The sequence below is a fragment of the Lissotriton helveticus genome, chromosome 2_1 (assembly GCF_964261635.1).
Source record: "Lissotriton helveticus chromosome 2_1, aLisHel1.1, whole genome shotgun sequence".
NCBI classification, from domain to species: domain Eukaryota; kingdom Metazoa; phylum Chordata; class Amphibia; order Caudata; family Salamandridae; genus Lissotriton; species Lissotriton helveticus.
Genome location: NC_136059.1, coordinates 566307774 through 566322312, shown reverse-complemented (window position 1 = coordinate 566322312; position 14539 = coordinate 566307774). Strand labels below are relative to the sequence as shown.

The window sequence follows — 14539 nt, the reverse complement described above, 5'->3', positions numbered from 1 at the left end:
ATGGAAGAGGCATTGTAACCATGGGAGAATAGTTTCCTTGAGTAATGTCATTGTTACATTCTATGAGGCAGTCGGTGCTTTTTCTAAAGTCAGTTTTGCTGTATTGTGGTATTAAACTCGAATTTGATCTTAGCACTGTAGCAATAAAAGTATGCATGCGCCTTTATTAGTGCACTTGCTGCAAATGAAGTGTTATTTGGCCACATTTCTTTCTCTACCTGGGCCCACAGAATAAGCAAGAAAAGACAACATGGAGTGTAGAATAAACCATGAACATTATAAAACAGCAGAATACACATGAGCATGCTTTAAGTTTTTAAGAGGGAGAAAGTATATCTATTCACGTAGTAATGATCCAATTAAAAGTATAGTGTTTAAGAGGGTGAGGCCAGTAAAGTGAAAAGGAGAATGTACATTATTTATTTGGAGGGTGATGTAGGTTTGAAGATGACAATCCAGGACTCCTTTGAAGTCTGTTAAAAATCTTGTTAGCTAGAAGGGTGAACATGAGTGAAAAAGTGGGTGACTCTCTCCAAACGAGGGTGAGTTAATAGGCTTGAGAAAATTAAAATGGCCATAACCCATTTTAACCTACAAAATCCGTAGTTTCCAGCCTAACTCAGTAGTGATGGCATGTTTGGTTCTTAGCAAAACATACCAAATAAACACGCAGAACTCAGTGACACAGACATTCTCTACTCTGATATACAGAACAATAATATGGCTCCAAATTGGGGTATTCACAAAAGGTGTGTATTGCCTACTATCCCACAGTTAAATGAGTCGGTATGTAGGAATTCTTCCATCTAGATTTTGGTTTTCAATTTTTTATTTGTACATTTGAATTTTCTATGACAATGTTATTGTCATTCTATGATAAAAACATTGTCATAGCAATTTCAAATGTACAGCTGAATATAAAATTCACAAACGTAATGTAGATAAAAGCATTCCTACTTATGGTCTCATGTTTGGTTGTTAGCTTCCTTATCCTTATGTGGTCCTTCGGCAACATATGGTAATTGCCTTTTCTCCTCAATACCTACCTTTCAACTCAAATTGCAGGTTGGGCATGTAATCAACCAGTCTGGATTTGTAGAGGGCGGCTAATCACCCATGAGGGTATCCAGCAGCTAAGATGCAGCTGTGATCAGTCAAAGAGCCAGGTCTTGAGTCCGTTTCTGAATTCTGTGAGAGAGGCCACTGTGCAGAAGTGGAGGGGAAGTTTGGTCCAGGACTTGGTGGCCAGGTAAGAGAAGGAGCTTCCTCCGCAGTGGCTTCAACAGATGCAGGAAATGTGAGCAAGGGCGAGGTGCAGAGAGCAGGTGTTAGGAGGGTTAGTGGTACTTCAGGTGGTGGTTGATGCATGCTGGTCCTCGGTTGGCATGGTAGACATGTATCAGCATCTTGATTTGGCATCTCTTCTGGATGGGGAGTCAGTGGAGGTTCCAGAGGGTGGGGGCTGATGTGGGTCCATTTAGGGAGGTTGATGATAAGTCTAGCAGATGAGTTCTGTATTGTCTGGAATCTCTTTAGGAGTTGGATGGTGATTCCTGCATAGAGCGTGTTGCCGTAGAGTCAGCTGGAGACTAGGGCTTGGGGGATGGTTTTCTTAGAGTTAATGGGAAGCCATCTGAAGGACTTTCGGAGCATGTAAAGGGTGTGAAAGCAAGCGGAGGCGACTGCATTGATCTGGCATTTCAAGGTGAGTTTGCTGTCCAGGATGATGAAAAGGTTGCAGGCTTGGTCTGTCGGTGTGGGTCCAAACTCGGAAGGCAACCAGGTGTCGTTCCACGGAGAGGTGATCCAAAGATAAGCACTTCTGTGTAGTCCGTGTTAAGCTACAGGTAGTTAGTCTTCATCCATTAGGTGAGACTCACCATGCAGTTGTGGAAGTTGGACCTGGTGGTGGAGGGGTCTTCTGAGAGTAAGAGGATGAGTTGGTTGTCGTCTGCATAGGAAATTATGTTGAGGCTATGGTTTCAGATGATAATGTTGAAAACAAGGAGAGGGGCTCTAATGTACCAAATGGACAGAGCACCAAAGACCAAAAGGTAAAAAAGAATAGTTCCCTTTGGAGGTATTGTACATCTGAGTCTCTCACAGATTTTTACACAGACACTCACACAGTATTGGGTTAAAATTCTACACGGGATGCTAAAGCACTTATTCAAAAAAAATATTTTTTTATTCCACAATAAAACTATATGTTAAAAACAAGTGTAAATGAACAATTTCAATAAAAAAGTTTTTTCAAGACATATTAAAATCCATCAATATTACTTTAGTAACACAATTTTAAAAAAAACCTCATTACACTAAAAAGATTACCGGAAAGGAAAATGGTGGGACACTTATATTTGTCTTTAACACAGTTAGTCCTGGAGTAATAAACAGCACAACCCAGAAGAGTAAAATGTTTGTATTGCTGCTGTCCTGCCACAGATCTAACACAGTTCTTAGGCGTCGACGCGTTTCAGTAGCACAACATCATTAAAGCCACCTTCTTCAGGACAAGGGGGTTGGCTCATTCCTTTCAACAATTAAATGTTACATATACCGGTGCAAAAACACTCAGTTGGATTTCATTCCATAAGGTTATATATCTTACCTTATGAAGATGCAAGGATAATCTCTTGTTTTGTATTCTGTTGGTATCCTTATAGGTCCTATTTACGTGTTAGCACTATCCAGTTTATCGTTTTGTATGGTAATATTAAAATCCACCTTGGTGTTGATCAACTCGATTCTTTTAATTAATTTTATTACTAGAGCGCATTTCCTTGGCTTTTGGGCTCACAGGGATCGCTTACTCCAGCGTTTCATCTCCTTGGCAGTTCAGTGAGATGAAACACTGGAGTAAGCGATCCCTGTGAGCACAAAAGCCAAGGAAAAGCGCTCCAGTCACAAAATTAATTAAAAGAATCGAGTTGATCAACATCGAGTAAGTAATAAGTCTACAGAGAACAAGTGTTGTGTGTTATATACTATTGCCCCAGGTTCTTGAGTAGTATATTTATTTATTTCATTAATGCGATTTTATACAGTGCAAACATTACCCGAAGGTGTCAGAGCGCATTACAAAAGAACCAGTTGCGTTACATAAGGACTATGGATTACATGAGTTACATAAGAGATACAAACAGAATAAATTGCAAATGTACAAGTTGTAAAGTCACTCAAGGAAGAGATACAAACAGATAAACTCTAAAATCACATAGGAATGGTAGTAAGTATAAAGGTCTACTACATATGGTATTGGTTAGCGTTATATACAAATTGCACATTCACTCAGGATTACATTTTAACAGCGATTAGGCTTGGACAATTATATATTACATATTTACAAAGCAAGAACTTCTTGCCATTGTTCAGCCAGGTGTTCAGGTGGTGTTGCACTCAAGGGTGGTGGTCTTGGGTCTGGAGGGATCCCCGAGGCGGAGATGTCCATAGGGGTAGAAAGCCGGATGGTGTTGGGGGACGCAGCATGCTGCATGCTCTTAGGGTCAGGCCTTACAAGCAAAGCTTGCCGGAATGATGATGTCATATATACAGTTAAGAATTCACCATATGAGCATCAATTTAACCATACTAGCTTCATTTTGCTGTTTCAGTTGGTAAGTGCCCCTTTAGCCAGTCCCGGCGTAAAACCAACATCACTTTACTTGTTTTTTCAGCCTATACTGACATTTTAGCAGCAAAACTACACGACCCAAATCGCCGCTGGTAGAGCGTAGTAGGATTGGCTGGATACCTTCACTGGCGATAAGCTGCGCCATATCGACATATCATAACAAATAACTGACTGCTGAGATCACACGGTTTGGACGCTTTTGGGGTCTACCGAAATCAAATACCTACCGGGAAAAAACAATAAAGTACTTTTCAGTTTGCGCTCCTATCGCAGACACTAAACATTTAAGTAAAACGAATAACAACTGTAAACCTAATATATCTGGCAATATAATGTTTCATATTAGTGTTAGCTACATCTAACATGGTAGAGCAACACAGCTTCCTAAGTCATTAAAGCGGAAACATACTTCCTCCACTTTGCCGGGGAGTGTAACAGGAAGTGGGGACACTCCTTCAGACTGGCAAGCTCTAACGGAAGTGATGTAGCAAGTGGTTAGAATGTAAACAGTAATGACAGTTTGATCGTGTTGACGCGCGCATGTTTTTCTGTCAAAGCCATAGAAACGATGGGCGGGGTCAGCACGTGATGCCTTGGGAGGCGGGGTGCCTCGTGGGTGTTGACTGCATAGTTGGAAGAAGGCGGGCAGATGAAAGAAGGCGGGCAGATAAGAGAGGCTGGAGGAGATGCTTTGTGGTTGTTAAGAGTGTGCAGCACAAAGTGCCGGTAGACTTATATGGCATTGTCCTGTCCCTCGGGTAAGGTAACGAGTCATGACGTTCCGTGGGATAGTATGCTTAGGGTGTTCCTAACTTGTTTTATATTATACGTTCCGTGTGCATACGGGGCTGTTTGGTATGCTTCCGGGTTCCGTGCAGCATTGCCACCTTTTCGGATTGCTACAAGCGTGTTTCCTTCGCTCTTCGGTTTCTCATTGATAGTTCAATTTAGCCAAAGAGAAAGACTCATGTATCACAGAAGACTCACGAAATAAGTAAATAGGTGTAGGATTGTTTTTCATTTAGTTTGTGGATTATTCCTTACTATCTTCTTCCGTTGCTATTGTCTGCACAAGAGGTGCTTTCTTATTTGAAATGTACTGATTTATGATGTTGATTATCGCGTTGACACCTAAACCATAACGTATGCGAGTCTTCCAACTTCTTCAAAGTACGGTGCCGTGTTACTGTAATGAGGGGTAAGGCAGACTTTGAGCAGGAAGAGAAATGCCAATATCCATCTGTTGCATAGTACATTGAAATGGATGCCCTACTGCAGTTATTGGAGTTACTGACACCACTGCACTGCATGGATATATGTGCTGGTGATATATGCTAGTGAAGTTGAGCCTGGCCAGAGTTTTCAAACATCACTCGTTTATATCATGCGATGTATTTCTCATAATGCAACGTTTCTCATTTATCTGGCGTTGAAAACAGATAAAATCCTGCTTCTATTTGGTGATGTTTCTCGAATATGAGTTTACCTTGGAAAAAACAAAAGACGAGGCATTGGCAAAACAGTAATAGTTAGTTTAATTAGATGCTTCGGCTGGGAGTACAGTTACAGAAGCGGGTCTGAGCACTGTCTCAAAGTACAATCGATCTGAGCAAGGTTTTATACATTTCTATGGGTATCATACAGGGTTTTCGTTGATAATTTTTTGGTAAAGCATGTCGGCCTTGTCTCTGGAGTGATACATAAGGTCCCTGCTAACCAGGACCCAAGTCCTAAAAAAAGAAGTGGGGGGGACTAACATAGTAAGGCAGTATGCAAGTGACATCACGGCGCGCAACATCGTGGTGCACAAAAACACAGCACATGATATCACACATGGAATCACAGGAATTGACATAATAGAAAGTGGCATCCCCAGCCACGATTTTACAGGAAGTGGCATCAGAAAAAGTGACATCAGATCTAAATCCCCAACATGTATGTTTAGCAGGTCTATCATGTGTACGTTTGAGCACATTGCGCGGATAATAGCACAGTTAGCTATGGAAGATGATATGTGACTTCTACACCTTACAATCCCCCAGTATTATGTAACACATCCTGTACATTCATTTACAAACTTATATAATTTATTGTACATGTAATATGTACATATTGATGTAAAGTGCTTTAATACCCTGCATTGGAATGAGTAGGGCTATACAAGAAAAAATAGTGGTACTTAAATTATTTCAACGCTTCCACAGTGGAAGTAAGCTCTTTATAAATGCTATTTGCTTTGTGTAAATACTGGGAAAGACCAGCACATCTGACATTCTTACTTTGCATGCATATCTCCTAAACAGGGACTGAACAGAGTGAAAAGCTGCCTCTCTTAAGTATGTGTGAAGTGCTAACAAGGTGTGAGCCTTTGTTTCCCCTCCACTTCATTTGCATCAGGTGTGAAGCTCCTGACTGTTCCCAGCCAAGAGACTAGAACAAAAGGAGACCTGATGACTCCTCAATTCAGCCATTGTTATGGGCCCAGCAGGAGTCTTAAATAAGAAAGACCCGTCCCCGCCTGCAGATTGTTGCTTGTTGCACATGGAAAGCAGACAATGTGCAGGCGCTACTGAAAGTGTCCCGGTGCTTGGAAATTACACAGGGATGAATTCAGCACATTATTCAGTGGGGCCCATATTCTTGGCAGGGTGGACGACGTTCACACTGTGAAAAAAGTAGGCGGACACCTTCAACCCGCTTGTACCCCCGACTCGTGCCCTGTTGATAACAAATGCAAGAGGGCCCCAACCTTGCGTGTATAACACAATGGGGCCAGTGGTTAACGTGTCCAGATGTCTGGCATGAGGGGTGCGTGATCACTGCATTTACCGTTTCCTGATTGGCTGTGTATTTCTAACTTCATGTGGCATCTGACTTTGTTTTTTTGGGAATCAGCGCACCCCTCCGGCTATGCGTGCTTTATTGGGACCAATCTCCGCGGACCATTGTGGAGTCGCTGTGCCTATCTGTGGGACTAATATTAGTTTCCTGTTTGTGTGTCTGTCTGCCGGCTACTTTCCACACCAGCTGTAACCTGTCAATCAGTAACCTCAGGCCTTGGTCTCAGAGCATTCCTCACCACATATTTCAGAGTCGGGGTTGACAGAGAATTTATTACTGGTGAATTCGATAATATAGATGCGATTTAGTTCTTACATATGAATGTATCATTATTAACATTGACATTGATTTTTCCAATATTAACATTTCCTCCTCTATTTAAATTTTCAACTACACTATCCAACCAATACCTCATGACAGTAACATAATAGGGGATTTTCCGTTCTTCGGTTTTGATCATTATTACTTTCCTAGTTACTTGCATGGTACCCAACTTGAGTACTGCTTCTTTTGAGGCAGGAAACCCCCATTGCAGAAAGCCACATAAATAATTGGCAATAAGGAAACTGGCAGCAATGACGTGCACAGTCCGGACAGCCACCGGGGAACCATGAGAACCAGTTTGTGAACCATTCCTGCTCAGAGGCACCTCCCTCCTCATGCTCGTCTCTTTGTAACAGGTGCAGTGCTTGGATGGCAAGAGTCAGAGTCCCATTGTCCACATCATTGCCTGAGATAAACGTGCGAAGGACGCTCCAATCTTAACACACACCTGTCCCTCCATTGCAGTCATTAAGTCAAATAAGTATCGATGTTGCATCAACATGAGGCTGATGGCTCTCAGTTCTTCCTTGATTGAATTAAGGGCGAGCTCAGTGCTGATCATCATCTTGAGTATTTCCCACCTGGTTATCCGCTGACACTTGTGCATCAGAGAACAGTCTGAATTCTTCTGGAATGTCCTTGTACTGAGCACAGCCAAAATAACCAGCTGTTCTTTTTTCGCAAGCCTGATGCAACAGAGTTCATCTTCTTCTTTAGCGGGTGTTGAAACAAATTCAACAGTTCTTGTCCGGCAATGACCAGGTTCGGGTTGTGTATGGTGATGAAGGAGCAGAGGTCACACCATCCAGGGACGAGCTGAGTGCAGGCAAACTTGTTGCACTGCCAGAAGATATCCATCAGCGTGGAGGTGCCCCAATTGCATCTCCGGAACGTGCAGGATTGTTCCAAAGTTTTCATTTGTGCCCAGTGGAATTGTTCATTTACCTCTGAAACACAAGGAATACAGTGTAAGTTTCCATACGATTAAGGGTTGTTCCTTCCCTTATAGCCATGTATATCCACCCACCTCGGTATCCCAGATTTCCTGACATGGGGTCTATAAGCTGTTGTTAAACCCTCCCTTAGAAGACTCATTTCCCTTCGTATTATCAAGATGGATGGCCCTGCACTCGAGCTCCATGTCTGGGGTCCATTTGTTATTAAAGAAAACTGCCCTAGATACTCTAAGGGCCAGCCTGGAACCACAGATGGAAGCAGGGGCGGACGTGTTCGTGCACTGGTTCAATGGCTTTTCTACATCCAAGAATCTCTTCTCTGGAAAGTCTAGAGGCCAAACAGTATCCTCCCCTGTGGTGCCCCTCCTGCGGGTCCCATTTAGCTCATGTGAATGTCACTAGGCTTGGTAAAAATCTTTACAGTGTTGTTGGCCTTGGCTTCGTATCAGGTCAGATTCACTACTACTCTGTGGGGTTCTACTTTGTTGTGTTGTATTTTGGCCCTAATCCTACATAAATATAGGTGGAGAAGGCATTTTGCTTTTTTGGGGGCTACCTCTTGGGATAAGTAAAGGTTATCTGCGCGTACTGCATGCAGTATCAGCAAATTGACATAACATGACCTGGCTGATGTCTTTGAGCTCACTGCAGTCATTTGCTGGTCTCAAGAATATGTGGCATGTCATCACGTGCCAACTGTCAGCCGCACTGCCTGTAGAACGCGTAACGTCTCCATAATAAACCACTTTTTATCCAATACTCCATATTTTATCCATATTTTTATTCAAGCTTCTTTCACAGTTAGTGTGTTCACTGAAAGGCAACGTAATTCTACATTTATTCAAATGGCACAGTTGTTCCCATCCAGGCTTTCGCTGTGGCACATGGGAATTATTAGTTAATTCCGGGTAGCTTTAAACTTATTTCACCCAATGCATTTCGGGCTCTGTAGCCCTTCGTCAGGTGTAACTGAAATGTTAAAAAGGAAATATGAAGTTTAAACCCAGTTCCCCATGAAACTACTTTCATCAGGCATGCTCTTATGGTGAAGATTGCTATCTAATGAATAATTACAGCTATATCCTGTGGTGATTTATTCCTCCAAAAAGACAGTACTGAATTGCCCCATGAATTTGGTAAAAAGATATTGGACATGAAACCCAATTTTATTAACAATAAAAACACCCATCATAAATTATAGTACAAACAGAAACAATTACAACCTCACTTAATCCTATTCTGTGCCTACGGAATCTAAAGTTTGTGAATGGCTGCAGCAGCGTCTCCTTCTCCCTTACTAAAACCACCATAAATTTGTTTGAATTGTTTCCATTTAAATTACTTCACGTGAACTTAATCTCTTATAACCTGTTACAAAAGTACATCACAACCATGTGACTGCTGCCCCCTTCCGTTACCTACTCCAACCCTCAAAGAAATATGCCTTAAAGTAACATACAACCCGCACCTTGCCTTTGTGATAAAATGCCCCCTCCTATAATGCACCCGCTGATGTTAATCAGTCCAATGTGAATTCACGCCTGGATGCAAACCCACCCATGTTGTGAACTGTATGCAAAACATACTTTTCAAATAAGGCATTTAAAATAATTTGTCGTTTTAAGTTTGTTTTCTAGGTCTGGGTGCAAACTCTCGGAAGGACAGATAAAGTAAAATCTCAGAAACATATGATAGAATGCACACATTGTATACACATTTTGTGACTACTCATGGCGAATGGTGGTGTGCAGACTGATGGTCATGCTCTGCCCCAATAGCATGAATATATGTATAAGCTCAAGAATACGCGGCACGTCGTCACGCGCCATCTGTTAGCCGCACTGCCTGTGGAATGCGAAACTTCTCCATAATAAACCCCTTTTCAACCAATACAACATTTGTTTATTCAAGCTTCTTCCACACTTAATGCGTTCAAGGCAAGGCAACGTAATTCCAGATTTATTCAAATGGCACAGTCGTTCCCATCCAGGCTTTCGCTGTGGCGCTTGGGAATTATTAGTTTGTCTCCGGTAGCTTCAAACGTATTTCACCTAATGCATTTCTGTAGGCCTTCATCGGGGTAAGTGAAATGTTAAAAAGGAAACATGAATTTTAAACTCAGTTTCCCTAGAAACTACACTCATCAAGCATGATCTTATGGTGAAGCTAGCTGTATGATGAATAATTACAGCTATATCTTGTGGTGACTTATTCCAACAAAATACAGTACTGAATTGCCCCCATGAATATGGTAAAGAGACTTTGGACATGAAACCCAATTTTATAAACAATAAAAACACCCATCGTAAATTAGAGTACAAACAGAAACATCTAAAACTACACTTTATCCTATTCTGTACCTACTGAATCTAAAGTTTGTGAACGGAAGTAGCAGCGTCTCCTTCTCGATCCCTGAAACCACCATAAACTTATTTGAATCGTTTCCATTCACATTACTTCAAATTAACTTAATCTCTTTTAACCTGTGTAGGAAGCTGGCTTTGTACATACTGTACCAAAGTAAGGTATATCGTGCACAGAGTCCAGCGGATCCCCAAAGGTAGGCAGAGGTAAAAGTAGATAACACCTTACTCTCTATTCGAGGTAGTGTGGGCGAACAGTAAGGCTTTATCAGAGGGTAGTGCTAAGCATTAATTGTACACACTCAGGCAAGAAATGATGTCACACACTCAAAAACTGAACTTAGACCAATTTGTTTGTATTAAAAATTATTATATAGTTATAGTTATTTTTCTAGAACCAAGCCAGGCCTGGTACAGGTAAGCAGAATGATTCTTTGCAACTAGAAATGCAGTTTTGAGCAAAGTTGAAATGTAGTGGAATGCAATGGTTTGGTTACAGAATACAGAATAATTACTTTGTACTCGCAAATAGTCTAAATTACTTTTCAAGTTACCTTTTTTACGCAGCCTGGTATCTCTAGATACCAGGCTGGTGCATTTCCTAAAGGAAGGAGATAGTGCGTTTTGGCAAGTTCAGTACATATTTACAGTATACTCACGATACACACTTAGTCCTGGGACAACAGGAAGGGATTTATGGGTCCATGGGTTGGATTCGGTCAGATGGGTACTCAAGTCGTACTGCCAGCGGCACAGGGGTGGCTGGGTGCAGAGTGCTAGGACTACACATTAGCCAACGGTCTAATCACAGTCGAGGACTGGGGGGGGGGTGGCTGCAGCGAGCAGACCAACAGTTTGGGAAACCAAATGCCCCTGGGTTTGAGGTCAGCACGGTAGGGCCCAGTGGCCAACACAAGAACTACACCACCATTGGCACAGAGACGGCTGGGTGTAGGATGCGATCTTGGCTGATGCTGCAGATGCGGACGAGGGTTCCTCTGAGTCGGTCCGTGGCTGCAGGCGAATGGGGTCTTTGGGAGTCGTAGTCTTGTGACCGCCAGCGTTCGGAGACAGTCGGACAGACGGTTGCGGTTGGTTCTTCTGGACAGCTTTGGTCACGGAGTCTGTCAGGATGTGGCCTTCCGTTGTGGTTGAGGGGACCTTTCAGTTATTGGCTGCAGGTTCGGTTGAGGAACTTATGGAGGGTAAGGGTCACTGGGATCCATGCTAGGATCGCTGGGTAGGCCTCCTTGGGGTGTTTGGTCACTCAGGCTAGGGGCGCCAGGAGCGGACCGATGGAGACTCACGGAATCAGCCAAAGTGGGAGTCGGTTGTTTCTTGAGCAAGTCCGGTGCTCACGAGAGGCAGAGTCTGTTTTGCTGCGAAGGCAGTGCAAGTTCTCCTGGTTTTCGAGGGCTGCTGGCTATAGGACACACCAAGGTTCTGCTGGAGGAGTCTGAGGTTGGGAGTGGCCGGTAGGGCTGGGACCAAGTCAGCTGGTGTCCTCCTCTTCTTCTTTTAGCACGGCTGTTCGGTCCTTCTTGTTTCTTCTTGGCGGCTCTGGTCTGAGGAGGCAAGAGTCGGGGTTGCCTCAAAATACAAAATTTCATGGCTTTACAGGTAGGTACAGGTTGAGGTTCACCTCACCTCCCCACCTCTGAGGGGTGGGGTTGGCAAAGGTGGGTACACCTCTCCTCCTAACTTGGTTTTCCCACCGGCTTCTCTGCCCAAAATGGGGGTCAGAACTGGTGGGGGACAGTTGCTGGGAGCAGGAAATGGCTGGGGTAGCTCTCAAAGGCGCAGGCCTTTGAAGCTTCCCCTTCATGGACCCAGCCCATCCTGGGGGAGGAGGCTTGGCAAGTCGTCCCAGGATGTGCTTTTTTTCATGACCCCAAGAGCGACAGGCTCTCGACCCAGGGGTCCAGAAACATGTCTGTTGGTGGCCGCTGGTAAGCAGCCACTCAGCCAGGACACTAGAGTTAGGTCGGTCGTTTTCAGGGGCATCTCTAAGATGCCCTCTGAGTGCGTTTTTCATTACAGTTTAATGTGCTGAGAAGTTTGATACCCAACTTCCCAGTTTTCAGTAAAGCCATTCTGGTGTTGTGGAGTTCGTAATGACAAACTCCCAGACCAAATACCCTTTGTCATTACAGCACTTACAATGTCTAAGAATTGACTTAGATACTGTAGAGGTACAGGGCTCATGTACCTGTACCCTCACCACTTGTATAGTTCACCCAGCTTGAGGGGTGTCTTAACTGTGCCAGGGCAGTGAGTTGTAGGCATGGCACACAGAGATGTGTGCCATGTCGACTCCTCAATTTGTTCTGTACCAAAACAAGCAGCCTGCAATGGCAGTGTGTGTGAGTGTAAAGTTACAGGGCCTCTTATGGGTGGCACAATATGTGCTGCAGCCCTTAGAGGTCTTCCCTGGTCACAGTACCCTTGGTACCTATGGTACCTTTTACAAGGGACTTGCATGCGGCCAGAGAGTTGCCAGCTGGGTTTTGCAACAGTGCAGTTTAGGTAACGTCCTGGGTACCTGGTTGGCAGGAACCCAGGACACGCTCAGTCAGAGTACATCAATATTAGGCAAAAGGTTGGGGGCAACACTGCAACAAGCATTTACAATGCAACGGTTTCGCCTTTGGAAAAGTTTGAGCTATTGGCATTGTAAATGACAAAATTTGTATTTATGTGTTGGTTTTGAAAACAGATAAATAAATGGCATTGTCATTTACATTGCCAATAGCTCTAACTTTTCCAAAGGCGAAACCGTTGCATTGTAAATGCTTGTTATGTTTAGAGTTCTTGCTACAGAGCTGAAAATGTAACGGAGACAGAAATAACTATTCTTCAACATCCTGAAATCCTGCCCATTCCCATCTTTCTTTAGGAAGTACTCTGCAGAACCAAAGGCTACAAAGATGCTGGAATCTTCAATCTGAGATGATCTAATTAATACTGCATGCAAGGTGCGTGGTGAAAACAGATTTGCATCCTTTATAGCATACTGAAACTATTACTTAAAATAACAAGCATTTGCATAGCCAATATGTCTTGCCTTTGGGACAAAGTAAAACCAGAAAGCCTGCATCCATCGCAGCTTCTGGGTTAACTAAATTGTGTGATCTTGGGCAAATATGTTATTTTACTGATCTTCCTTTTTCTTCACTCTTACAAATGAAAGCACCTTCTTATTTACATGGGTTTACAACACCACCTGTACGAAAACATATTGTGTTGGAACTAATAAAGAATAATGTTGCTCTATCTTTAAGATCGCATCAGGCACATACACCTGTCACACATAAACACACATAAAAACTCACAGGCACACACACAAACACACTGTCTGATTGAAGCACCGTGCAAGAATCGTCCCAGCATCAAACAAATAACTGCAACTGAAGCAGAAGAGCACAGCTGATACAAGCCTTCACCGAGTCATTCGCACAATTGAATCGCATTAAAGACATCTGAGGGTTAAGAAAATGGCCAGCAATCACCGATGTGTCGGTTTGGTTCAGAATCCAACTTGTAAACAAGTGCGCCTCATATACAACCTACCACGTATAATGCTCATCACTTACCATCATTAAGTTATTTTTTAATTACAAGTATGTTGTGCATGGAGAACATACAATGCAAACTTTACATAATGCACTGAGGCAATCCCATTTATTTTTGCCAGGCAAGAGACGCGGGTCAGATGAAGACACTCGGGTAATTTGGGCAGGATCACATAACGCAGAGCAGAAGCAACCAATTTGCAAACTCGGATCTCTGGTTCCGAAGAGTGCAGTTTAGTTACTAGATCACTTCTTCTCATAATCATACGAAACCGGCGGACACGCTGTATTTTTGTAGACACGAAACATGAGGGTTGTTGCGTAAAAGAGGACGCAGTTAAAGCTTCTCCATGCACCCGACACGCTGCGGGCCGCCTTCTACCAGCGACACACCTTCCCACTGAGTGACTGACTATAACCATGCAAAGCATGTACACATAGTCCGTGCACACAAAAAGTAAAAAAATATTCAGAGTACATAATATAGGAGCACGTGACAGCCCAAACTGGGATCCAGACAGGGAAAAGGAGGTGTGAGGTGGCACTCTCAGGAGCAGCAGTAGGCTAGGCAGCGCAGATGTGGAGGGAGACTGGCAGCAGCGGATCCTGAAGCAGAGCAAAATGAAGTGAACTTACCGGGCCCTAGAGAGGAGTGTGCGACATCTCTCACCTCCGCTATGGTTCAGAGCAGGCAGCTTCAACATCTGAGGCGGGAGTCGGGAGGGGAGTGTGTTGCCCAGATTTGTACAGCAACACTGTAATATCAGAATCCACATTGCAGGTGCATGCACCGTTGTCTTGTCACAAAGCAAAATGAAATGGTATGAAAATACTATTCAGCATTAAGTC

The 14539-nt window shown here is 43.3% G+C and overlaps 1 protein-coding gene across 4 annotated transcripts in view; it reads left to right on the top strand.

The window, feature by feature from the left end:
- The first annotated feature begins 4239 nt into the window (after positions 1-4239).
- Positions 4240-14539, top strand: part of POLK (DNA polymerase kappa) — a 922939-nt gene continuing 912639 nt past the window's right edge. For 2 of the 4 annotated variants that reach the window (XR_013607050.1, XM_078675232.1), the window contains exon 1: positions 4247-4392. The gene's annotated coding sequence lies outside the window, so the exon portion shown is untranslated. Of the gene's footprint in view, positions 4393-14539 lie in introns of all 4 variants that reach the window. The other 2 variants (XM_078675233.1, XM_078675231.1) reach the window with 2 other exon arrangements.